Below are 23,769 nucleotides of genomic sequence, written 5' to 3'. Positions count from 1 at the left end.
AAGAGACGTGTTCTGTCTCCTAGAGATGAACGTACTTTTGTGCGAAAAGTGCAAATCAATCCCAGAAGAACAGCAAAGGACCTTGTGAAGATGCTGGAGGAAACAGGTACAAAAGTATCTATATCCACAGTCAAACGAGTCCTATGTCAACAGAACCTGAAATGCCGCTCAGCAAGGAAGAAGCTACTGCTCCAACCCACCATAAAAATGCCAGACTACAGTTTGGGGACAAAGATCCTACTTTTTGGAGAAATGTCCTCTGGTCTGATGAAACAAAAATAGAACTGTTTGGCCATGATGACCATTGTTATGTTTGGAGGAAACCAAACAATTTGAAATGGTATATATGTGCGATAACCTACTAAATTCACAAAACTGGTAACCCCGTTTTGTAATCTCTGCAACGGCAGACGTCATCAGCGTCTCCATAATTGAAGAAAGTTGTGCCTGGAAAGACCCGTTTGTGGACATTTCGGCAGTTCTGACGAGCGCTCAATACACGGAAATCTCACCATTGCTGAATGGTCAACGTTGATCAACATCTGGTAGAAAAGATTCAACTCAATGCTACGGTTCAAACATGTACCTTTTGCTCCAATGGTTTTTCCATGTCCCTTCGATAGCTCAGTTGGTAGAGCGGAGGACTGTAGAACGCTAAATGCTGAAATCCTTAGGTCGCTGGTTCAAATCCGTCTCGAAGGAGGAAAGTTTTTCTGCCTCATCAATGCGCCCCAAACACTATTTTTACCTGTTGTTCGCACATCCCCCTATAGAGAATAAAATGTGCATTTCACGTTTCCTTAAAGAATAGTCTAGGTGTACGAATCCAATCATACAGAAGAATTCAAAACACTTCAAGTTTATCCACAATTCACCACATTCAATAGCTCAGTTGGTATAGCAGAGGACCGTAGAACACTGAATGCTGAAATCCGACTTGAGGAGGACCCTTTTCCTACCTCATAAATGCACCTATAAGATATACATTTGCCTGTTGTTCGCACATTCCCTATAGAGAATAAAACGTGCATTTCCAGTTTCCTAATTAAGAAAGAATCCAAGTTAACTCAGAAAATAGTAAAGAACAACTCAGAACACCAAGTTCCCTGAAGTCATTTTTCCCAAAGTTGTTTACAGACAGATTATATCACTTCTAGTTCACTGTATAACAAATCCAGTGGGTCAGAAGTTTACATACACTAAATTGGCTGTGCCTTTAAACAGCTTGGAAATATCCTGAAAATGATGTCATGGCTTTAGAAGCTTCTGATAGGCTAATTGACATCATTTGAGTCAATTGGAGGTGTACCTGTAGATGTATTTCATGGCCTACCTTCAAACTCAGTGCCTCTTTGCTTGACATCATGGGAAAATCAAAAGAAATCAGCCAAGACCTCAGAAATAAAATGTAGACCTCCACAAGTCTGGTTCATCCTTGGGAGCAATTTCCAAACGCCTGAAGGTACCACGTTCATCAATAACAAAAAATAGTACACAAGTATAAACACCATGGAGCCACGCAGCCTTCATACCTCTCAGGAAAGAGACGTGTTCTGTCTCCTAGAGATGAACGTACTTTTGTGCGAAAAGTGCAAATCAATCCCAGAAGAACAGCAAAGGACCTTGTGAAGATGCTGGAGGAAACAGGTACAAAAGTATCTATATCCACAGTCAAACGAGTCCTATGTCAACAGAACCTGAAATGCCGCTCAGCAAGGAAGAAGCTACTGCTCCAACCCGCCATAAAAATGCCAGACTACAGTTTGGGGACAAAGATCCTACTTTTTGGAGAAATGTCCTCTGGTCTGATGAAACAAAAATAGAACTGTTTGGCCATGATGACCATTGTTATGTTTGGAGGAAACCAAACAATTTGAAATGGTATATATGTGCGATAACCTACTAAATTCACAAAACTGGTAACCCCGTTTTGTAATCTCTGCAACGGCAGACGTCATCAGCGTCTCCATAATTGAAGAAAGTTGTGCCTGGAAAGACCCGTTTGTGGACATTTCGGCAGTTCTGACGAGCGCTCAATACACGGAAATCTCACCATTGCTGAATGGTCAACGTTGATCAACATCTGGTAGAAAAGATTCAACTCAATGCTACGGTTCAAACATGTACCTTTTGCTCCAATGGTTTTTCCATGTCCCTTCGATAGCTCAGTTGGTAGAGCGGAGGACTGTAGAACGCTAATTGCTGAAATCCTTAGGTCGCTGGTTCAAATCCGTCTCGAAGGAGGAAAGTTTTTCTGCCTCATCAATGCGCCCCAAACACTATTTTTACCTGTTGTTCGCACATCCCCCTATAGAGAATAAAATGTGCATTTCACGTTTCCTTAAAGAATAGTCTAGGTGTACGAATCCAATCATACAGAAGAATTCAAAACACTTCAAGTTTATCCACAATTCACCACATTCAATAGCTCAGTTGGTATAGCAGAGGACCGTAGAACACTGAATGCTGAAATCCGACTTGAGGAGGACCCTTTTCCTACCTCATAAATGCACCTATAAGATATACATTTGCCTGTTGTTCGCACATTCCCTATAGAGAATAAAACGTGCATTTCCAGTTTCCTAATTAAGAAAGAATCCAAGTTAACTCAGAAAATAGTAAAGAACAATTCAGAACACCAAGTTCCCTGAAGTCATTTTTCCCAAAGTTGTTTACAGACAGATTATATCACTTCTAGTTCACTGTATAACAAATCCAGTGGGTCAGAAGTTTACATACACTAAATTGGCTGTGCCTTTAAACAGCTTGGAAATATCCTGAAAATGATGTCATGGCTTTAGAAGCTTCTGATAGGCTAATTGACATCATTTGAGTCAATTGGAGGTGTACCTGTAGATGTATTTCATGGCCTACCTTCAAACTCAGTGCCTCTTTGCTTGACATCATGGGAAAATCAAAAGAAATCAGCCAAGACCTCAGAAATAAAATGTAGACCTCCACAAGTCTGGTTCATCCTTGGGAGCAATTTCCAAACGCCTGAAGGTACCACGTTCATCAATAACAAAAAATAGTACACAAGTATAAACACCATGGAGCCACGCAGCCTTCATACCTCTCAGGAAAGAGACGTGTTCTGTCTCCTAGAGATGAACGTACTTTTGTGCGAAAAGTGCAAATCAATCCCAGAAGAACAGCAAAGGACCTTGTGAAGATGCTGGAGGAAACAGGTACAAAAGTATCTATATCCACAGTCAAACGAGTCCTATGTCAACAGAACCTGAAATGCCGCTCAGCAAGGAAGAAGCTACTGCTCCAACCCGCCATAAAAATGCCAGACTACAGTTTGGGGACAAAGATCCTACTTTTTGGAGAAATGTCCTCTGGTCTGATGAAACAAAAATAGAACTGTTTGGCCATGATGACCATTGTTATGTTTGGAGGAAACCAAACAATTTGAAATGGTATATATGTGCGATAACCTACTAAATTCACAAAACTGGTAACCCCGTTTTGTAATCTCTGCAACGGCAGACGTCATCAGCGTCTCCATAATTGAAGAAAGTTGTGCCTGGAAAGACCCGTTTGTGGACATTTCGGCAGTTCTGACGAGCGCTCAATACACGGAAATCTCACCATTGCTGAATGGTCAACGTTGATCAACATCTGGTAGAAAAGATTCAACTCAATGCTACGGTTCAAACATGTACCTTTTGCTCCAATAGTTTTTCCATGTCCCTTCGATAGCTCAGTTGGTAGAGCGGAGGACTGTAGAATGCTTAATGCTGAAGTCCTTAGGTCGCTGGTTCAAATCTGGCTCGAAGGACGAACATTTTTCTGCCTCATCAATGCGCCCCAAACACTATTTTTACCTGTTGTTCGCACATCCCCCTATAGAGAATAAAATGTGCATTTCACGTTTCCTTAAAGAATAGTCTAGGTGTACGAATCCAATCATACAGAAGAATTCAAAACACTTCAAGTTTATCCACAATTCACCACATTCAATAGCTCAGTTGGTATAGCAGAGGACCGTAGAACACTAAATGCTGAAATCCGACTTGAGGAGGACCCTTTTCCTACCTCATAAATGCACCTATAAGATATACATTTGCCTGTTGTTCGCACATTCCCTATAGAGAATAAAACGTGCATTTCCAGTTTCCTAATTAAGAAAGAATCCAAGTTAACTCAGAAAATAGTAAAGAACAATTCAGAACAACAAGTTCCCTGAAGTCATTTTTCCCAAAATTGTTTACAGACAGATTATATCACTTCTAGTTCACTGTATAACAAATCCAGTGGGTCAGAAGTTTACATACACTAAATTGGCTGTGCCTTTAAACAGCTTGGAAATATCCCGAAAATGATGTCATGGCTTTAGAAGCTTCTGATAGGCTAATTGACATCATTTGAGTCAATTGGAAGTGTACCTGTAGATGTATTTCATGGCCTACCATCAAACTCAGTGCCTCTTTGCTTGACATCATGGGAAAATCAAAAGAAATCTGCCAAGACCTCAGAAATAAAATGTAGACCTCCACAAGTCTGGTTCATCCTTGGGAGCAATTTCCAAACGCCTGAAGGTACCACGTTCATCAATAACAAAAAATAGTACGCAAGTATAAACACCATGGGGCCACGCAGCCTTCATACCTCTCAGGAAAGAGACGTGTTCTGTCTCCTAGAGATGAACGTACTTTTGTGCGAAAAGTGCAAATCAATCCCAGAAGAACAGCAAAGGACCTTGTGAAGATGCTGGAGGAAACAGGTACAAAAGTATCTATATCCACAGTCAAACGAGTCCTATGTCAACAGAACCTGAAATGCCGCTCAGCAAGGAAGAAGCTACTGCTCCAACCCGCCATAAAAATGCCAGACTACAGTTTGGGGACAAAGATCCTACTTTTTGGAGAATTGTCCTCTGGTCTGATGAAACAAAAATAGAACTGTTTGGCCATGATGACCATTGTTATGTTTGGAGGAAACCAAAACAATTTGAAATGGTATATATGTGCGATAACCTACTAAATTCACAAAACTGGTAACCCCGTTTTGTAATCTCTGCAACGGCAGACGTCATCAGCGTCTCCATAATTGAAGAAAGTTGTGCCTGGAAAGACCCATTTGTGGACATTTCGGCAGTTCTGACGAGCGCTCAATACACGGAAATCTCACCATTGCTGAATGGTCAACGTTGATCAACATCTGGTAGAAAAGATTCAACTCAATGCTACGGTTCAAACATGTACCTTTTGCTCCAATAGTTTTTCCATGTCCCTTCGATTGCTCAGTTGGTAGAGCGGAGGACTGTAGAACGTTAAATGCTGGAATCCTTAGGTCGCTGGTTCAATTCCGGCTCAAAGGAGGAACATTTTTCTGCCTCATCAATGCGCCCCAAACACTATTTTTACCTGTTGTTCGCACATCCCCCTATAGAGAATAAAATGTGCATTTCACGTTTCCTTAAAGAATAGTCTAGGTGTACGAATCCAATCATACAGAAGAATTCAAAACACTTCAAGTTTATCCACAATTCACCACATTCAATAGCTCAGTTGGTATAGCAGAGGACCGTAGAACACTAAATGCTGAAATCCGACTTGAGGAGGACCCTTTTCCTACCTCATAAATGCACCTATAAGATATACATTTGCCTGTTGTTCGCACATTCCCTATAGAGAATAAAACGTGCATTTCCAGTTTCCTAATTAAGAAAGAATCCAAGTTAACTCAGAAAATAGTAAAGAACAATTCAGAACAACAAGTTCCCTGAAGTCATTTTTCCCAAAATTGTTTACAGACAGATTATATCACTTCTAGTTCACTGTATAACAAATCCAGTGGGTCAGAAGTTTACATACACTAAATTGGCTGTGCCTTTAAACAGCTTGGAAATATCCCGAAAATTATGTCATGGCTTTAGAAGCTTCTGATAGGCTAATTGACATCATTTGAGTCAATTGGAAGTGTACCTGTAGATGTATTTCATGGCCTACCTTCAAACTCAGTGCCTCTTTGCTTGACATCATGGGAAAATCAAAAGAAATCTGCCAAGACCTCAGAAATAAAATGTAGACCTCCACAAGTCTGGTTCATCCTTGGGAGCAATTTCCAAACGCCTGAAGGTACCACGTTCATCAATAACAAAAAATAGTACGCAAGTATAAACACCATGGGGCCACGCAGCCTTCATACCTCTCAGGAAAGAGACGTGTTCTGTCTCCTAGAGATGAACGTACTTTTGTGCGAAAAGTGCAAATCAATCCCAGAAGAACAGCAAAGGACCTTGTGAAGATGCTGGAGGAAACAGGTACAAAAGTATCTATATCCACAGTCAAACGAGTCCTATGTCAACAGAACCTGAAATGCCGCTCAGCAAGGAAGAAGCTACTGCTCCAACCCGCCATAAAAATGCCAGACTACAGTTTGGGGACAAAGATCCTACTTTTTGGAGAAATGTCCTTTGGTCTGATGAAACAAAAATAGAACTGTTTGGCCATGATGACCATTGTTATGTTTGGAGGAAACCAAAACAATTTGAAATGGTATATATGTGCGATAACCTACTAAATTCACAAAACTGGTAACCCCGTTTTGTAATCTCTGCAACGGCAGACGTCATCAGCGTCTCCATAATTGAAGAAAGTTGTGCCTGGAAAGACCCGTTTGTGGACATTTCGGCAGTTCTGACGAGCGCTCAATACACGGAAATCTCACCATTGCTGAATGGTCAACGTTGATCAACATCTGGTAGAAAAGATTCAACTCAATGCTACGGTTCAAACATGTACCTTTTGCTCCAATAGTTTTTCCATGTCCCTTCGATAGCTCAGTTGGTAGAGCGGAGGACTGTAGAACGCTAAATGCTGGAATCCTTAGGTCGCTGGTTCAATTCCGGCTCAAAGGAGGAACATTTTTCTGCCTCATCAATGCGCCCCAAACACTATTTTAACCTGTTGTTCGCACATCCCCCTATAGAGAATAAAATGTGCATTTCACGTTTCCTTAAAGAATAGTCTAGGTGTACGAATCCAATCATACAGAAGAATTCAAAACACTTCAAGTTTATCCACAATTCACCACATTCAATAGCTCAGTTGGTATAGCAGAGGACCGTAGAACACTAAATGCTGAAATCCGACTTGAGGAGGACCCTTTTCCAACCTCATAAATGCACCTATAAGATATACATTTGCCTGTTGTTCGCACATTCCCTATAGAGAATAAAACGTGCATTTCCAGTTTCCTAATTAAGAAAGAATCCAAGTCAACTCAGAAAATAGTAAAGAACAATTCAGAACAACAAGTTCCCTGAAGTCATTTTTCCCAAAATTGTTTACAGACAGATTATATCACTTCTAGTTCACTGTATAACAAATCCAGTGGGTCAGAAGTTTACATACACTAAATTGGCTGTGCCTTTAAACAGCTTGGAAATATCCCGAAAATGATGTCATGGCTTTAGAAGCTTCTGATAGGCTAATTGACATCATTTGAGTCAATTGGAAGTGTACCTGTAGATGTATTTCATGGCCTACCTTCAAACTCAGTGCCTCTTTGCTTGACATCATGGGAAAATCAAAAGAAATCAGCCAAGACCTCAGAAATAAAATGTAGACCTCCACAAGTCTGGTTCATCCTTGGGAGCAATTTCCAAACGCCTGAAGGTACCACGTTCATCAATAACAAAAAATAGTACGCAAGTATAAACACCATGGGGCCACGCAGCCTTCATACCTCTCAGGAAAGAGACGTGTTCTGTCTCCTAGAGATGAACGTACTTTTGTGCGAAAAGTGCAAATCAATCCCAGAAGAACAGCAAAGGACCTTGTGAAGATGCTGGAGGAAACAGGTACAAAAGTATCTATATCCACAGTCAAACGAGTCCTATGTCAACAGAACCTGAAATGCCGCTCAGCAAGGAAGAAGCTACTGCTCCAACCCGCCATAAAAATGCCAGACTACAGTTTGGGGACAAAGATCCTACTTTTTGGAGAAATGTCCTCTGGTCTGATGAAACAAAAATAGAACTGTTTGGCCATGATGACCATTGTTATGTTTGGAGGAAACCAAACAATTTGAAATGGTATATATGTGCGATAACCTACTAAATTCACAAAACTGTTAACCCCGTTTTGTAATCTCTGCAACGGCAGACGTCATCAGCGTCTCCATAATTGAAGAAAGTTGTGCCTGGAAAGACCCGTTTGTGGACATTTCGGCAGTTCTGACGAGCGCTCAATACACGGAAATCTCACCATTGCTGAATGGTCAACGTTGATCAACATCTGGTAGAAAAGATTCAACTCAATGCTACGGTTCAAACATGTACCTTTTGCTCCAATAGTTTTTCCATGTCCCTTCGATAGCTCTGTTGGTAGAGCGGAGGACTGTAGAACGCTAAATGCTGGAATCCTTAGGTCGCTGGTTCAATTCCGGCTTGAAGGAGGAACATTTTTCTGCCTCATCAATGCGCCCCAAACACTATTTTTACCTGTTTTTCGCACATCCCCCTATAGAGAATAAAATGTGCATTTCACGTTTCCTAATTAAGAAAGAATCGAAGTTAACTCAGAAAATAGTAAAGAACAATTCAGAACAACAAGTTCCCTGAAGTCATTTTTCCCAAAATTGTTTACAGACAGATTATATCACTTCTAGTTCACTGTATAACAAATCCAGTGGGTCAGAAGTTTACATACACTAAATTGGCTGTGCCTTTAAACAGCTTGGAAATATCCCGAAAATGATGTCATGGCTTTAGAAGCTTCTGATAGGCTAATTGACATCATTTGAGTCAATTGGAAGTGTACCTGTAGATGTATTTCATGGCCTACCTTCAAACTCAGTGCCTCTTTGCTTGACATCATGGGAAAATCAAAAGAAATCAGCCAAGACCTCAGAAATAAAATGTAGACCTCCACAAGTCTGGTTCATCCTTGGGAGCAATTTCCAAACGCCTGAAGGTACCACGTTCATCAATAACAAAAAATAGTACGCAAGTATAAACACCATGGGGCCACGCAGCCTTCATACCTCTCAGGAAAGAGACGTGTTCTGTCTCCTAGAGATGAACGTACTTTTGTGCGAAAAGTGCAAATCAATCCCAGAAGAACAGCAAAGGACCTTGTGAAGATGCTGGAGGAAACAGGTACAAAAGTATCTATATCCACAGTCAAACGAGTCCTATGTCAACAGAACCTGAAATGCCGCTCAGCAAGGAAGAAGCTACTGCTCCAACCCGCCATAAAAATGCCAGACTACAGTTTGGGGACAAAGATCCTACTTTTTGGAGAAATGTCCTCTGGTCTGATGAAACAAAAATAGAACTGTTTGGCCATGATGACCATTGTTATGTTTGGAGGAAACCAAAACAATTTGAAATGGTATATATGTGCGATAACCTACTAAATTCACAAAACTGGTAACCCCGTTTTGTAATCTCTGCAACGGCAGACGTCATCAGCGTCGCCATAATTGAAGAAAGTTGTGCCTGGAAAGACCCGTTTGTGGACATTTCGGCAGTTCTGACGAGCGCTCAATACACGGAAATCTCACCATTGCTGAATGGTCAACGTTGATCAACATCTGGTAGAAAAGATTCAACTCAATGCTACGGTTCAAACATGTACCTTTTGCTCCAATAGTTTTTCCAAGTCCCTTCGATAGCTCAGTTGGTAGAGCGGAGGACTGTAGAACGCTAAATGCTGGAATCCTTAGGTCGCTGGTTCAATTCCGGCTCGAAGGAGGAACATTTTTCTGCCTCATCAATGCGCCCCAAACACTATTTTTACCTGTTGTTCGCACATCCCCCTATAGAGAATAAAATGTGCATTTCACGTTTCCTAATTAAGAAAGAATCCAAGTTAACTCAGAAAATAGTAAAGAACAATTCAGAACAACAAGTTCCCTGAAGTCATTTTTCCCAAAATTGTTTACAGACAGATTATATCACTTCTAGTTCACTGTATAACAAATCCAGTGGGTCAGAAGTTTACATACACTAAATTGGCTGTGCCTTTAAACAGCTTGGAAATATCCCGAAAATGATGTCATGGCTTTAGAAGCTTCTGATAGGCTAATTGACATCATTTGAGTCAATTGGAGGTGTACCTGTAGATGTATTTCATGGCCTACCTTCAAACTCAGTGCCTCTTTGCTTGACATCATGGGAAAATCAAAAGAAATCTGCCAAGACCTCAGAAATAAAATGTAGACCTCCACAAGTCTGGTTCATCCTTGGGAGCAATTTCCAAACGCCTGAAGGTACCACGTTCATCAATAACAAAAAATAGTACGCAAGTATAAACACCATGGGGCCACGCAGCCTTCATACCTCTCAGGAAAGAGACGTGTTCTGTCTCCTAGAGATGAACGTACTTTTGTGCGAAAAGTGCAAATCAATCCCAGAAGAACAGCAAAGGACCTTGTGAAGATGCTGGAGGAAACAGGTACAAAAGTATCTATATCCACAGTCAAACGAGTCCTATGTCAACAGAACCTGAAATGCCGCTCAGCAAGGAAGAAGCTACTGCTCCAACCCGCCATAAAAATGCCAGACTACAGTTTGGGGACAAAGATCCTACTTTTTGGAGAAATGTCCTCTGGTCTGATGAAACAAAAATAGAACTGTTTGGCCATGATGACCATTGTTATGTTTGGAGGAAACCAAACAATTTGAAATGGTATATATATGCGATAACCTACTAAATTCACAAAACTGGTAACCCCGTTTTGTAATCTCTGCAACGGCAGACGTCATCAGCGTCTCCATAATTGAAGAAAGTTGTGCCTGGAAAGACCCGTTTGTGGACATTTCGGCAGTTCTGACGAGCGCTCAATACACGGAAATCTCACCATTGCTGAATGGTCAACGTTGATCAACATCTGGTAGAAAAGATTCAACTCAATGCTACGGTTCAAACATGTACCTTTTGCTCCAATCGTTTTTCCATGTCCCTTCGATAGCTCAGTTGGTAGAGCGGAGGACTGTAGAATGCTAAATGCTGAAATCCTTAAGTCGCTGGTTCAAATCTGGCTCGAAGGAGGAACATTTTTCTGCCTCATCAATGCGCCCCAAACACTATTTTTACCTGTTGTTCGCACATCCCCCTATAGAGAATAAAATGTGCATTTCACGTTTCCTTAAAGAATAGTCTAGGTGTACGAATCCAATCATACAGAAGAATTCAAAACACTTCAAGTTTATCCACAATTCACCACATTCAATAGCTCAGTTGGTATAGCAGAGGACCGTAGAACACTAAATGCTGAAATCCGACTTGAGGAGGACCCTTTTCCTACCTCATAAATGCACCTATAAGATATACATTTGCCTGTTGTTCGCACATTCCCTATAGAGAATAAAACGTGCATTTCCAGTTTCCTAATTAAGAAAGAATCCAAGTTAACTCAGAAAATAGTAAAGAACAATTCAGAACAACAAGTTCCCTGAAGTCATTTTTCCCAAAATTGTTTACAGACAGATTATATCACTTCTAGTTCACTGTATAACAAATCCAGTGGGTCAGAAGTTTACATACACTAAATTGGCTGTGCCTTTAAACAGCTTGGAAATATCCCGAAAATGATGTCATGGCTTTAGAAGCTTCTGATAGGCTAATTGACATCATTTGAGTCAATTGGAGGTGTACCTGTAGATGTATTTCATGGCCTACCTTCAAACTCAGTGCCTCTTTGCTTGACATCATGGGAAAATCAAAAGAAATCAGCCAAGACCTCAGAAATAAAATGTAGACCTCCACAAGTCTGGTTCATCCTTGGGAGCAATTTCCAAACGCCTGAAGGTACCACGTTCATCAATAACAAAAAATAGTACGCAAGTATAAACACCATGGGGCCACGCAGCCTTCATACCTCTCAGGAAAGAGACGTGTTCTGTCTCCTAGAGATGAACGTACTTTTGTGCGAAAAGTGCAAATCAATCCCAGAAGAACAGCAAAGGACCTTGTGAAGATGCTGGAGGAAACAGGTACAAAAGTATCTATATCCACAGTCAAACGAGTCCTATGTCAACAGAACCTGAAATGCCGCTCAGCAAGGAAGAAGCTACTGCTCCAACCCGTCATAAAAATGCCAGACTACAGTTTGGGGACAAAGATCCTACTTTTTGGAGAAATGTCCTCTGGTCTGATGAAACAAAAATAGAACTGTTTGGCCATGATGACCATTGTTATGTTTGGAGGAAACCAAAACAATTTGAAATGGTATATATGTGCGATAACCTACTAAATTCACAAAACTGGTAACCCCGTTTTGTAATCTCTGCAACGGCAGACGTCATCAGCTTCGCCATAATTGAAGAAAGTTGTGCCTGGAAAGACCCGTTTGTGGACATTTCGGCAGTTCTGACGAGCGCTCAATACACGGAAATCTCACCATTGCTGAATGGTCAACGTTGATCAACATCTGGTAGAAAAGATTCAACTCAATGCTACGGTTCAAACATGTACCTTTTGCTCCAATAGTTTTTCCATGTCCCTTTGATAGCTCAGTTGGTAGAGCGGAGGACTGTAGAACGCTAAATGCTGGAATCCTTAGGTCGCTGGTTCAATTCCGGCTCGAAGGAGGAACATTTTTCTGCCTCATCAATGCGCCCCAAACACTATTTTTACCTGTTGTTCGCACATCCCCCTATAGAGAATAAAATGTGCATTTCACGTTTCCTAATTAAGAAAGAATCCAAGTTAACTCAGAAAATAGTAAAGAACAATTCAGAACAACAAGTTCCCTGAAGTCATTTTTCCCAAAATTGTTTACAGACAGATTATATCACTTCTAGTTCACTGTATAACAAATCCAGTGGGTAAGAAGTTTACATACACTAAATTGGCTGTGCCTTTAAACAGCTTGGAAATATCCCGAAAATGATGTCATGGCTTTAGAAGCTTCTGATAGGCTAATTGACATCATTTGAGTCAATTGGAGGTGTACCTGTAGATGTATTTCATGGCCTACCTTCAAACTCAGTGCCTCTTTGCTTGACATCATGGGAAAATCAAAAGAAATCTGCCAAGACCTCAGAAATAAAATGTAGACCTCCACAAGTCTGGTTCATCCTTGGGAGCAATTTCCAAACGCCTGAAGGTACCACGTTCATCAATAACAAAAAATAGTACGCAAGTATAAACACCATGGGGCCACGCAGCCTTCATACCTCTCAGGAAAGAGACGTGTTCTGTCTCCTAGAGATGAACGTACTTTTGTGCGAAAAGTGCAAATCAATCCCAGAAGAACAGCAAAGGACCTTGTGAAGATGCTGGAGGAAACAGGTACAAAAGTATCTATATCCACAGTCAAACGAGTCCTATGTCAACAGAACCTGAAATGCCGCTCAGCAAGGAAGAAGCTACTGCTCCAACCCGCCATAAAAATGCCAGACTACAGTTTGGGGACAAAGATCCTACTTTTTGGAGAAATGTCCTCTGGTCTGATGAAACAAAAATAGAACTGTTTGGCCATGATGACCATTGTTATGTTTGGAGGAAACCAAACAATTTGAAATGGTATATATGTGCGATAACCTACTAAATTCACAAAACGGGTAACCCCGTTTTGTAATCTCTGCAACGGCAGACGTCATCAGCGTCTCCATAATTGAAGAAAGTTGTGCCTGGAAAGATCCGTTTGTGGACATTTCGGCAGTTCTGACGAGCGCTCAATACACGGAAATCTCACCATTGCTGAATGGTCAACGTTGATCAACATCTGGTAGAAAAGATTCAACTCAATGCTACGGTTCAAACATGTACCTTTTGCTCCAATAGTTTTTCCATGTCCCTTCGATAGCTCAGTTGGTAGAGTGGAGGACTGTAGAACGCTAAATGCTGAAATCCTTAGGTCGCTGGTTCAATTCCGGCTCGAAGGAGGAATATTTTTCTGCCTCATCAATGCGCCCCAAACACTATTTTTACCTGTTGTTCGCACATCCCCCTATAGAGAATAAAATGTGGATTTCACGTTTCCTTAAAGAATAGTCTAGGTGTACGAATCCAATCATACAGAAGAATTCAAAACACTTCAAGTTTATCCACAATTCACCACATTCAATAGCTCAGTTTGGTATAGCAGAGGACCGTAGAACACTAAATGCTGAAATCCGACTTAAGGAGGACCCTTTTCCTACCTCATAAATGCACCTATAAGATATACATTTGCCTGTTGTTCGCACATTCCCTATAGAGAATAAAACGTGCATTTCCAGTTTCCTAATTAAGAAAGAATCCAAGTTAACTCAGAAAATAGTAAAGAACAATTCAGAACAACAAGTTCCCTGAAGTCATTTTTCCCAAAATTGTTTACAGACAGATTATATCACTTCTAGTTCACTGTATAACAAATCCAGTGGGTCAGAAGTTTACATACACTAAATTGGCTGTGCCTTTAAACAGCTTGGAAATATCCCGAAAATGATGTCATGGCTTTAGAAGCTTCTGATAGGCTAATTGACATCATTTGAGTCAATTGGAGGTGTACCTGTAGATGTATTTCATGGCCTACCTTCAAACTCAGTGCCTCTTTGCTTGACATCATGGGAAAATCAAAAGAAATCAGCCAAGACCTCAGAAATAAAATGTAGACCTCCACAAGTCTGGTTCATCCTTGGGAGCAATTTCCAAACGCCTGAAGGTACCACATTCATCAATAACAAAAAATAGTACGCAAGTATAAACACCATGGGGCCACGCAGCCTTCATACCTCTCAGGAAAGAGACGTGTTCTGTCTCCTAGAGATGAACGTACTTTTGTGCGAAAAGTGCAAATCAATCCCAGAAGAACAGCAAAGGACCTTGTGAAGATGCTGGAGGAAACAGGTACAAGAGTATCTATATCCACAGTCAAACGAGTCCTATGTCAACAGAACCTGAAATGCCGCTCAGCAAGGAAGAAGCTACTGCTCCAAACCGCCATAAAAATGCCAGACTACAGTTTGGGGACAAAGATCCTACTTTTTGGAGAAATGTCCTCTGGTCTGATGAAACAAAAATAGAACTGTTTGGCCATGATGACCATTGTTATGTTTGGAGGAAACCAAACAATTTGAAATGGTATATATGTGCGATAACCTACTAAATTCACAAAACTGGTAACCCCGTTTTGTAATCTCTGCAACGGCAGACGTCATCAGCGTCTCTATAATTGAAGAAAGTTGTGCCTGGAAAGACCCGTTTGTGGACATTTAGGCAGTTCTGACGAGCGCTCAATACACGGAAATCTCACCATTGCTGAATGGTCAACGTTGATCAACATCTGGTAGAAAAGATTCAACTCAATGCTACGGTTCAAACATGTACCTTTTGCTCCAATAGTTTTTCCATGTCCCTTCGATAGCTCAGTTGGTAGAGCGGAGGACTGTAGAATGCTAAATGCTGAAATCCTTAAGTCGCTGGTTCAAATCTGGCTCGAAGGAGGAACATTTTTCTGCCTCATCAATGCGCCCCAAACACTATTTTTACCTGTTGTTCGCACATCCCCCTATAGAGAATAAAATGTGCATTTCACGTTTCCTTAAAGAATAGTCTAGGTGTACGAATCCAATCATACAGAAGAATTCAAAACACTTCAAGTTTATCCACAATTCACCACATTCAATAGCTCAGTTGGTATAGCAGAGGACCGTAGAACACTAAATGCTGAAATCCGACTTGAGGAGGACCCTTTTCCTACCTCATAAATGCACCTATAAGATATACATTTGCCTGTTGTTCGCACATTCCCTATAGAGAATAAAACGTGCATTTCCAGTTTCCTAATTAAGAAAGAATCCAAGTTAACTCAGAAAATAGTAAAGAACAATTCAGAACAACAAGTTCCCTGAAGTCTTTTTTCCCAAAATTGTTTACAGACAGATTATATCACTTCTAGTTCACTGTATAACAAATCCAGTGGGTCAGAAGTTTACATACACTAAATTGGCTGTGCCTTTAAACAGCTTGGAAATATCCCGAAAATGATGTCATGGCTTTAGAAGCTTCTGATAGGCTAATTGACATCATTTGAGTCAATTGGAGGTGTACCTGTAGATGTATTTCATGGCCTACCTTCAAACTCAGTGCCTCTTTGCTTGACATCATGGGAAAATCAAAAGAAATCAGCCAAGACCTCAGAAATAAAATGTAGACCTCCACAAGTCTGGTTCATCCTTGGGAGCAATTTCCAAACGCCTGAAGGTACCACGTTCATCAATAACAAAAAATAGTACGCAAGTATAAACACCATGGGGCCACGCAGCCTTCATACCTCTCAGGAAAGAGACGTGTTCTGTCTCCTAGAGATGAACGTACTTTTGTGCGAAAAGTGCAAATCAATCCCAGAAGAACAGCAAAGGACCTTGTGAAGATGCTGGAGGAAACAGGTACAAAAGTATCTATATCCACAGTCAAACGAGTCCTATGTCAACAGAACCTGAAATGCCGCTCAGCAAGGAAGAAGCTACTGCTCCAACCCGCCATAAAAATGCCAGACTACAGTTTGGGGACAAAGATCCTACTTTTTGGAGAAATGTCCTCTGGTCTGATGAAACAAAAATAGAACTGTTTGGCCATGATGACCATTGTTATGTTTGGAGGAAACCAAACAATTTGAAATGGTATATATGTGCGATAACCTACTAAATTCACAAAACGGGTAACCCCGTTTTGTAATCTCTGCAACGGCAGACGTCATCAGCGTCTCCATAATTGAAGAAAGTTGTGCCTGGAAAGACCCGTTTGTGGACATTTCGGCAGTTCTGACGAGCGCTCAATACACGGAAATCTCACCATTGCTGAATGGTCAACGTTGATCAACATCTGGTAGAAAAGATTCAACTCAATGCTACGGTTCAAACATGTACCTTTTGCTCCAATAGTTTTTCCATGTCCCTTCGATAGCTCAGTTGGTAGAGCGGAGGACTGTAGAACGCTAAATGCTGGAATCCTTAGGTCGCTGGTTCAATTCCGGCTCGAAATCTGGAACATTTTTCTGCCTCATCAATGCGCCCCAAACACTATTTTTACCTGTTTTTCGCACATCCCCCTATAGAGAATAAAATGTGCATTTCACGTTTCCTAATTAAGAAAGAATCGAAGTTAACTCAGAAAATAGTAAAGAACAATTCAGAACAACAAGTTCCCTGAAGTCATTTTTCCCAAAATTGTTTACAGACAGATTATATCACTTCTAGTTCACTGTATAACAAATCCAGTGGGTCAGAAGTTTACATACACTAAATTGGCTGTGCCTTTAAACAGCTTGGAAATATCCCGAAAATGATGTCATGGCTTTAGAAGCTTCTGATAGGCTAATTGACATCATTTGAGTCAATTGGAAGTGTACCTGTAGATGTATTTCATGGCCTACCTTCAAACTCAGTGCCTCTTTGCTTGACATCATGGGAAAATCAAAAGAAATCAGCCAAGACCTCAGAAATAAAATGTAGACCTCCACAAGTCTGGTTCATCCTTGGGAGCAATTTCCAAACGCCTGAAGGTACCACGTTCATCAATAACAAAAAATAGTACGCAAGTATAAACACCATGGGGCCACGCAGCCTTCATACCTCTCAGGAAAGAGACGTGTTCTGTCTCCTAGAGATGAACGTACTTTTGTGCGAAAAGTGCAAATCAATCCCAGAAGAACAGCAAAGGACCTTGTGAAGATGCTGGAGGAAACAGGTACAAAAGTATCTATATCCACAGTCAAACGAGTCCTATGTCAACAGAACCTGAAATGCCGCTCCGCAAGGAAGAAGCTACTGCTCCAACCCGCCATAAAAATGCCAGACTACAGTTTGGGGACAAAGATCCTACTTTTTGGAGAAATGTCCTCTGGTCTGATGAAACAAAAATAGAACTGTTTGGCCATGATGACCATTGTTATGTTTGGAGGAAACCAAAACAATTTGAAATGGTATATATGTGCGATAACCTACTAAATTCACAAAACTGGTAACCCCGTTTTGTAATCTCTGCAACGGCAGACGTCATCAGCGTCGCCATAATTGAAGAAAGTTGTGCCTGGAAAGACCCGTTTGTGGACATTTCGGCAGTTCTGACGAGCGCTCAATACACGGAAATCTCACCATTGCTGAATGGTCAACGTTGATCAACATCTGGTAGAAAAGATTCAACTCAATGCTACGGTTCAAACATGTACCTTTTGCTCCAATAGTTTTTCCAAGTCCCTTCGATAGCTCAGTTGGTAGAGCGGAGGACTGTAGAACGCTAAATGCTGGAATCCTTAGGTCGCTGGTTCAATTCCAGCTCGAAGGAGGAACATTTTTCTGCCTCATCAATGCGCCCCAAACACTATTTTTACCTGTTGTTCGCACATCCCCCTATAGAGAATAAAATGTGCATTTCACGTTTCCTAATTAAGAAAGAATCCAAGTTAACTCAGAAAATAGTAAAGAACAATTCAGAACAACAAGTTCCCTGAAGTCATTTTTCCCAAAATTGTTTACAGACAGATTATATCACTTCTAGTTCACTGTATAACAAATCCAGTGGGTCAGAAGTTTACATACACTAAATTGGCTGTGCCTTTAAACAGCTTGGAAATATCCCGAAAATGATGTCATGGCTTTAGAAGCTTCTGATAGGCTAATTGACATCATTTGAGTCAATTGGAGGTGTACCTGTAGATGTATTTCATGGCCTACCTTCAAACTCAGTGCCTCTTTGCTTGACATCATGGGAAAATCAAAAGAAATCTGCCAAGACCTCAGAAATAAAATGTAGACCTCCACAAGTCTGGTTCATCCTTGGGAGCAATTTCCAAACGCCTGAAGGTACCACGTTCATCAATAACAAAAAATAGTACGCAAGTATAAACACCATGGGGCCACGCAGCCTTCATACCTCTCAGGAAAGAGACGTGTTCTGTCTCCTAGAGATGAACGTACTTTTGTGCGAAAAGTGCAAATCAATCCCAGAAGAACAGCAAAGGACCTTGTGAAGATGCTGGAGGAAACAGGTACAAAAGTATCTATATCCACAGTCAAACGAGTCCTATGTCAACAGAACCTGAAATGCCGCTCAGCAAGGAAGAAGCTACTGCTCCAACCCGCCATAAAAATGCCAGACTACAGTTTGGGGACAAAGATCCTACTTTTTGGAGAAATGTCCTCTGGTCTGATGAAACAAAAATAGAACTGTTTGGCCATGATGACCATTGTTATGTTTGGAGGAAACCAAACAATTTGAAATGGTATATATATGCGATAACCTACTAAATTCACAAAACTGGTAACCCCGTTTTGTAATCTCTGCAACGGCAGACGTCATCAGCGTCTCCATAATTGAAGAAAGTTGTGCCTGGAAAGACCCGTTTGTGGACATTTCGGCAGTTCTGACGAGCGCTCAATACACGGAAATCTCACCATTGCTGAATGGTCAACGTTGATCAACATCTGGTAGAAAAGATTCAACTCAATGCTACGGTTCAAACATGTACCTTTTGCTCCAATCGTTTTTCCATGTCCCTTCGATAGCTCAGTTGGTAGAGCGGAGGACTGTAGAATGCTAAATGCTGAAATCCTTAAGTCGCTGGTTCAAATCTGGCTCGAAGGACGAACATTTTTCTGCCTCATCAATGCGCCCCAAACACTATTTTTACCTGTTGTTCGCACATCCCCCTATAGAGAATAAAATGTGCATTTCACGTTTCCTTAAAGAATAGTCTAGGTGTACGAATCCAATCATACAGAAGAATTCAAAACACTTCAAGTTTATCCACAATTCACCACATTCAATAGCTCAGTTGGTATAGCAGAGGACCGTAGAACACTAAATGCTGAAATCCGACTTGAGGAGGACCCTTTTCCTACCTCATAAATGCACCTATAAGATATACATTTGCCTGTTGTTCGCACATTCCCTATAGAGAATAAAACGTGCATTTCCAGTTTCCTAATTAAGAAAGAATCCAAGTTAACTCAGAAAATAGTAAAGAACAATTCAGAAAACAAGTTCCCTGAAGTCTTTTTTCCCAAAATTGTTTACAGACAGATTATATCACTTCTAGTTCACTGTATAACAAATCCAGTGGGTCAGAAGTTTACATACACTAAATTGGCTGTGCCTTTAAACAGCTTGGAAATATCCCGAAAATGATGTCATGGCTTTAGAAGCTTCTGATAGGCTAATTGACATCATTTGAGTCAATTGGAGGTGTACCTGTAGATGTATTTCATGGCCTACCTTCAAACTCAGTGCCTCTTTGCTTGACATCATGGGAAAATCAAAAGAAATCAGCCAAGACCTCAGAAATAAAATGTAGACCTCCACAAGTCTGGTTCATCCTTGGGAGCAATTTCCAAACGCCTGAAGGTACCACGTTCATCAATAACAAAAAATAGTACGCAAGTATAAACACCATGGGGCCACGCAGCCTTCATACCTCTCAGGAAAGAGACGTGTTCTGTCTCCTAGAGATGAACGTACTTTTGTGCGAAAAGTGCAAATCAATCCCAGAAGAACAGCAAAGGACCTTGTGAAGATGCTGGAGGAAACAGGTACAAAAGTATCTATATCCACAGTCAAACGAGTCCTATGTCAACAGAACCTGAAATGCCGCTCAGCAAGGAAGAAGCTACTGCTCCAACCCGCCATAAAAATGCCAGACTACAGTTTGGGGACAAAGATCCTACTTTTTGGAGAAATGTCCTCTGGTCTGATGAAACAAAAATAGAACTGTTTGGCCATGATGACCATTGTTATGTTTGGAGGAAACCAAACAATTTGAAATGGTATATATGTGCGATAACCTACTAAATTCACAAAACTGGTAACCCCGTTTTGTAATCTCTGCAACGGCAGACGTCATCAGCGTCTCCATAATTGAAGAAAGTTGTGCCTGGAAAGACCCGTTTGTGGACATTTCGGCAGTTCTGACGAGCGCTCAATACACGGAAATCTCACCATTGCTGAATGGTCAACGTTGATCAACATCTGGTAGAAAAGATTCAACTCAATGCTACGGTTCAAACATGTACCTTTTGCTCCAATAGGTTTTCCATGTCCCTTCGATAGCTCAGTTGGTAGAGCGGAGGACTGTAGAACGCTAAATGCTGAAATCCTTAGGTCGCTGGTTCAATTCCGGCTCGACGGAGGAACATTTTTCTGCCTCATCAATGCGCCCCAAACACTATTTTTACCTGTTGTTCGCACATCCCCCTATAGAGAATAAAATGTGCATTTCACGTTTCCTTAAAGAATAGTCTAGGTGTACGAATCCAATCATACAGAAGAATTCAAAACACTTCAAGTTCATCCACAATTCACCACATTCAATAGCTCAGTTGGTATAGCAGAGGACCGTAGAACACTAAATGCTGAAATCCGACTTGAGGAGGACCCTTTTCCTACCTCATAAATGCACCTATAAGATATACATTTGCCTGTTGTTCGCACATTCCCTATAGAGAATAAAACGTGCATTTCCAGTTTCCTAATTAAGAAAGAATCCAAGTTAACTCAGAAAATAGTAAAGAACAATTCAGAACAACAAGTTCCCTGAAGTCATTTTTCCCAAAATTGTTTACAGACAGATTATATCACTTCTAGTTCACTGTATAACAAATCCAGTGGGTCAGAAGTTTACATACACTAAATTGGCTGTGCCTTTAAACAGCTTGGAAATATCCCGAAAATGATGTCATGGCTTTAGAAGCTTCTGATAGGCTAATTGACATCATTTGAGTCAATTGGAGGTGTACCTGTAGATGTATTTCATGGCCTACCTTCAAACTCAGTGCCTCTTTGCTTGACATCATGGGAAAATCAAAAGAAATCAGCCAAGACCTCAGAAATAAAATGTAGACCTCCACAAGTCTGGTTCATCCTTGGGAGCAATTTCCAAACGCCTGAAGGTACCACGTTCATCAATAACAAAAAATAGTACGCAAGTATAAACACCATGGGGCCACGCAGCCTTCATACCTCTCAGGAAAGAGACGTGTTCTGTCTCCTAGAGATGAACGTACTTTTGTGCGAAAAGTGCAAATCAATCCCAGAAGAACAGCAAAGGACCTTGTGAAGATGCTGGAGGAAACAGGTACAAAAGTATCTATATCCACAGTCAAACGAGTCCTATGTCAACAGAACCTGAAATGCCGCTCAGCAAGGAAGAAGCTACTGCTCCAACCCGCCATAAAAATGCCAGACTACAGTTTGGGGACAAAGATCCTACTTTTTGGAGAAATGTCCTCTGGTCTGATGAAACAAAAATAGAACTGTTTGGCCATGATGACCATTGTTATGTTTGGAGGAAACCAAACAATTTGAAATGGTATATATGTGCGATAACCTACTAAATTCACAAAACTGGTAACCCCGTTTTGTAATCTCTGCAACGGCAGACGTCATCAGCGTCTCCATAATTGAAGAAAGTTGTGCCTGGAAAGACCCGTTTGTGGACATTTCGGCAGTTCTGACGAGCGCTCAATACACGGAAATCTCACCATTGCTGAATGGTCAACGTTGATCAACATCTGGTAGAAAAGATTCAACTCAATGCTACGGTTCAAACATGTACCTTTTGCTCCAATAGGTTTTCCATGTCCCTTCGATAGCTCAGTTGGTAGAGCGGAGGACTGTAGAACGCTAAATGCTGAAATCCTTAGGTCGCTGGTTCAATTCCGGCTCGACGGAGGAACATTTTTCTGCCTCATCAATGCGCCCCAAACACTATTTTTACCTGTTGTTCGCACATCCCCCTATAGAGAATAAAATGTGCATTTCACGTTTCCTTAAAGAATAGTCTAGGTGTACGAATCCAATCATACAGAAGAATTCAAAACACTTCAAGTTCATCCACAATTCACCACATTCAATAGCTCAGTTGGTATAGCAGAGGACCGTAGAACACTAAATGCTGAAATCCGACTTGAGGAGGACCCTTTTCCTACCTCATAAATGCACCTATAAGATATACATTTGCCTGTTGTTCGCACATTCCCTATAGAGAATAAAACGTGCATTTCCAGTTTCCTAATTAAGAAAGAATCCAAGTTAACTCAGAAAATAGTAAAGAACAATTCAGAACAACAAGTTCCCTGAAGTCATTTTTCCCAAAATTGTTTACAGACAGATTATATCACTTCTAGTTCACTGTATAACAAATCCAGTGGGTCAGAAGTTTACATACACTAAATTGGCTGTGCCTTTAAACAGCTTGGAAATATCCCGAAAATGATGTCATGGCTTTAGAAGCTTCTGATAGGCTAATTGACATCATTTGAGTCAATTGGAGGTGTACCTGTAGATGTATTTCATGGCCTACCTTCAAACTCAGTGCCTCTTTGCTTGACATCATGGGAAAATCAAAAGAAATCAGCCAAGACCTCAGAAATAAAATGTAGACCTCCACAAGTCTGGTTCATCCTTGGGAGCAATTTCCAAACGCCTGAAGGTACCACGTTCATCAATAACAAAAAATAGTACGCAAGTATAAACACCATGGGGCCACGCAGCCTTCATACCTCTCAGGAAAGAGACGTGTTCTGTCTCCTAGAGATGAACGTACTTTTGTGCGAAAAGTGCAAATCAATCCCAGAAGAACAGCAAAGGACCTTGTGAAGATGCTGGAGGAAACAGGTACAAAAGTATCTATATCCACAGTCAAACGAGTCCTATGTCAACAGAACCTGAAATGCCGCTCAGCAAGGAAGAAGCTACTGCTCCAACCCGCCATAAAAATGCCAGACTACAGTTTGGGGACAAAGATCCTACTTTTTGGAGAAATGTCCTCTGGTCTGATGAAACAAAAATAGAATTGTTTGGCCATGATGACCATTGTTATGTTTGG

The 23,769-nt window shown here is 40.9% G+C and overlaps 16 non-coding genes across 16 annotated transcripts; all 16 read left to right on the top strand.

The window, feature by feature from the left end:
* Positions 1–613: 613 nt before the first annotated feature.
* On the top strand, positions 614–702 carry trnay-gua (transfer RNA tyrosine (anticodon GUA)). The gene is given in 2 exon segments: positions 614–650; positions 667–702. It is a non-coding gene; the product is annotated as a tRNA-Tyr (tRNA).
* Positions 703–2,154: 1,452 nt separating this feature from the next.
* Positions 2,155–2,243, top strand: trnay-gua (transfer RNA tyrosine (anticodon GUA)). The gene is given in 2 exon segments: positions 2,155–2,191; positions 2,208–2,243. It is a non-coding gene; the product is annotated as a tRNA-Tyr (tRNA).
* Positions 2,244–3,695: 1,452 nt separating this feature from the next.
* Positions 3,696–3,784, top strand: trnay-gua (transfer RNA tyrosine (anticodon GUA)). Its single transcript is given in 2 exon segments — positions 3,696–3,732; positions 3,749–3,784. It is a non-coding gene; the product is annotated as a tRNA-Tyr (tRNA).
* Positions 3,785–5,237: 1,453 nt separating this feature from the next.
* trnay-gua (transfer RNA tyrosine (anticodon GUA)) lies at positions 5,238–5,326 on the top strand. Its single transcript is given in 2 exon segments — positions 5,238–5,274; positions 5,291–5,326. It is a non-coding gene; the product is annotated as a tRNA-Tyr (tRNA).
* A 1,453-nt stretch (positions 5,327–6,779) lies between these two features.
* On the top strand, positions 6,780–6,868 carry trnay-gua (transfer RNA tyrosine (anticodon GUA)). The gene is given in 2 exon segments: positions 6,780–6,816; positions 6,833–6,868. It is a non-coding gene; the product is annotated as a tRNA-Tyr (tRNA).
* A 1,452-nt stretch (positions 6,869–8,320) lies between these two features.
* trnay-gua (transfer RNA tyrosine (anticodon GUA)) lies at positions 8,321–8,409 on the top strand. Its single transcript is given in 2 exon segments — positions 8,321–8,357; positions 8,374–8,409. It is a non-coding gene; the product is annotated as a tRNA-Tyr (tRNA).
* A 1,211-nt stretch (positions 8,410–9,620) lies between these two features.
* trnay-gua (transfer RNA tyrosine (anticodon GUA)) lies at positions 9,621–9,709 on the top strand. Its single transcript is given in 2 exon segments — positions 9,621–9,657; positions 9,674–9,709. It is a non-coding gene; the product is annotated as a tRNA-Tyr (tRNA).
* A 1,210-nt stretch (positions 9,710–10,919) lies between these two features.
* trnay-gua (transfer RNA tyrosine (anticodon GUA)) lies at positions 10,920–11,008 on the top strand. The gene is given in 2 exon segments: positions 10,920–10,956; positions 10,973–11,008. It is a non-coding gene; the product is annotated as a tRNA-Tyr (tRNA).
* A 1,453-nt stretch (positions 11,009–12,461) lies between these two features.
* Positions 12,462–12,550, top strand: trnay-gua (transfer RNA tyrosine (anticodon GUA)). The gene is given in 2 exon segments: positions 12,462–12,498; positions 12,515–12,550. It is a non-coding gene; the product is annotated as a tRNA-Tyr (tRNA).
* A 1,210-nt stretch (positions 12,551–13,760) lies between these two features.
* trnay-gua (transfer RNA tyrosine (anticodon GUA)) lies at positions 13,761–13,849 on the top strand. The gene is given in 2 exon segments: positions 13,761–13,797; positions 13,814–13,849. It is a non-coding gene; the product is annotated as a tRNA-Tyr (tRNA).
* A 1,453-nt stretch (positions 13,850–15,302) lies between these two features.
* On the top strand, positions 15,303–15,391 carry trnay-gua (transfer RNA tyrosine (anticodon GUA)). The gene is given in 2 exon segments: positions 15,303–15,339; positions 15,356–15,391. It is a non-coding gene; the product is annotated as a tRNA-Tyr (tRNA).
* A 1,452-nt stretch (positions 15,392–16,843) lies between these two features.
* Positions 16,844–16,936, top strand: trnay-gua (transfer RNA tyrosine (anticodon GUA)). The gene is given in 2 exon segments: positions 16,844–16,880; positions 16,897–16,936. It is a non-coding gene; the product is annotated as a tRNA-Tyr (tRNA).
* Positions 16,937–18,144: 1,208 nt separating this feature from the next.
* Positions 18,145–18,233, top strand: trnay-gua (transfer RNA tyrosine (anticodon GUA)). Its single transcript is given in 2 exon segments — positions 18,145–18,181; positions 18,198–18,233. It is a non-coding gene; the product is annotated as a tRNA-Tyr (tRNA).
* Positions 18,234–19,443: 1,210 nt separating this feature from the next.
* Positions 19,444–19,532, top strand: trnay-gua (transfer RNA tyrosine (anticodon GUA)). Its single transcript is given in 2 exon segments — positions 19,444–19,480; positions 19,497–19,532. It is a non-coding gene; the product is annotated as a tRNA-Tyr (tRNA).
* Positions 19,533–20,983: 1,451 nt separating this feature from the next.
* Positions 20,984–21,072, top strand: trnay-gua (transfer RNA tyrosine (anticodon GUA)). Its single transcript is given in 2 exon segments — positions 20,984–21,020; positions 21,037–21,072. It is a non-coding gene; the product is annotated as a tRNA-Tyr (tRNA).
* Positions 21,073–22,524: 1,452 nt separating this feature from the next.
* On the top strand, positions 22,525–22,613 carry trnay-gua (transfer RNA tyrosine (anticodon GUA)). Its single transcript is given in 2 exon segments — positions 22,525–22,561; positions 22,578–22,613. It is a non-coding gene; the product is annotated as a tRNA-Tyr (tRNA).
* The last annotated feature ends 1,156 nt before the right edge of the window (positions 22,614–23,769 follow it).

The sequence above is a fragment of the Salvelinus fontinalis genome, unplaced genomic scaffold (assembly GCF_029448725.1).
Source record: "Salvelinus fontinalis isolate EN_2023a unplaced genomic scaffold, ASM2944872v1 scaffold_0162, whole genome shotgun sequence".
In the NCBI taxonomy this organism is placed as follows: Eukaryota; Metazoa; Chordata; class Actinopteri; order Salmoniformes; family Salmonidae; genus Salvelinus; species Salvelinus fontinalis.
The sequence above is the reverse complement of the archived record's forward strand: the minus strand, read 5'-3'. Positions and strand labels throughout refer to the sequence as shown.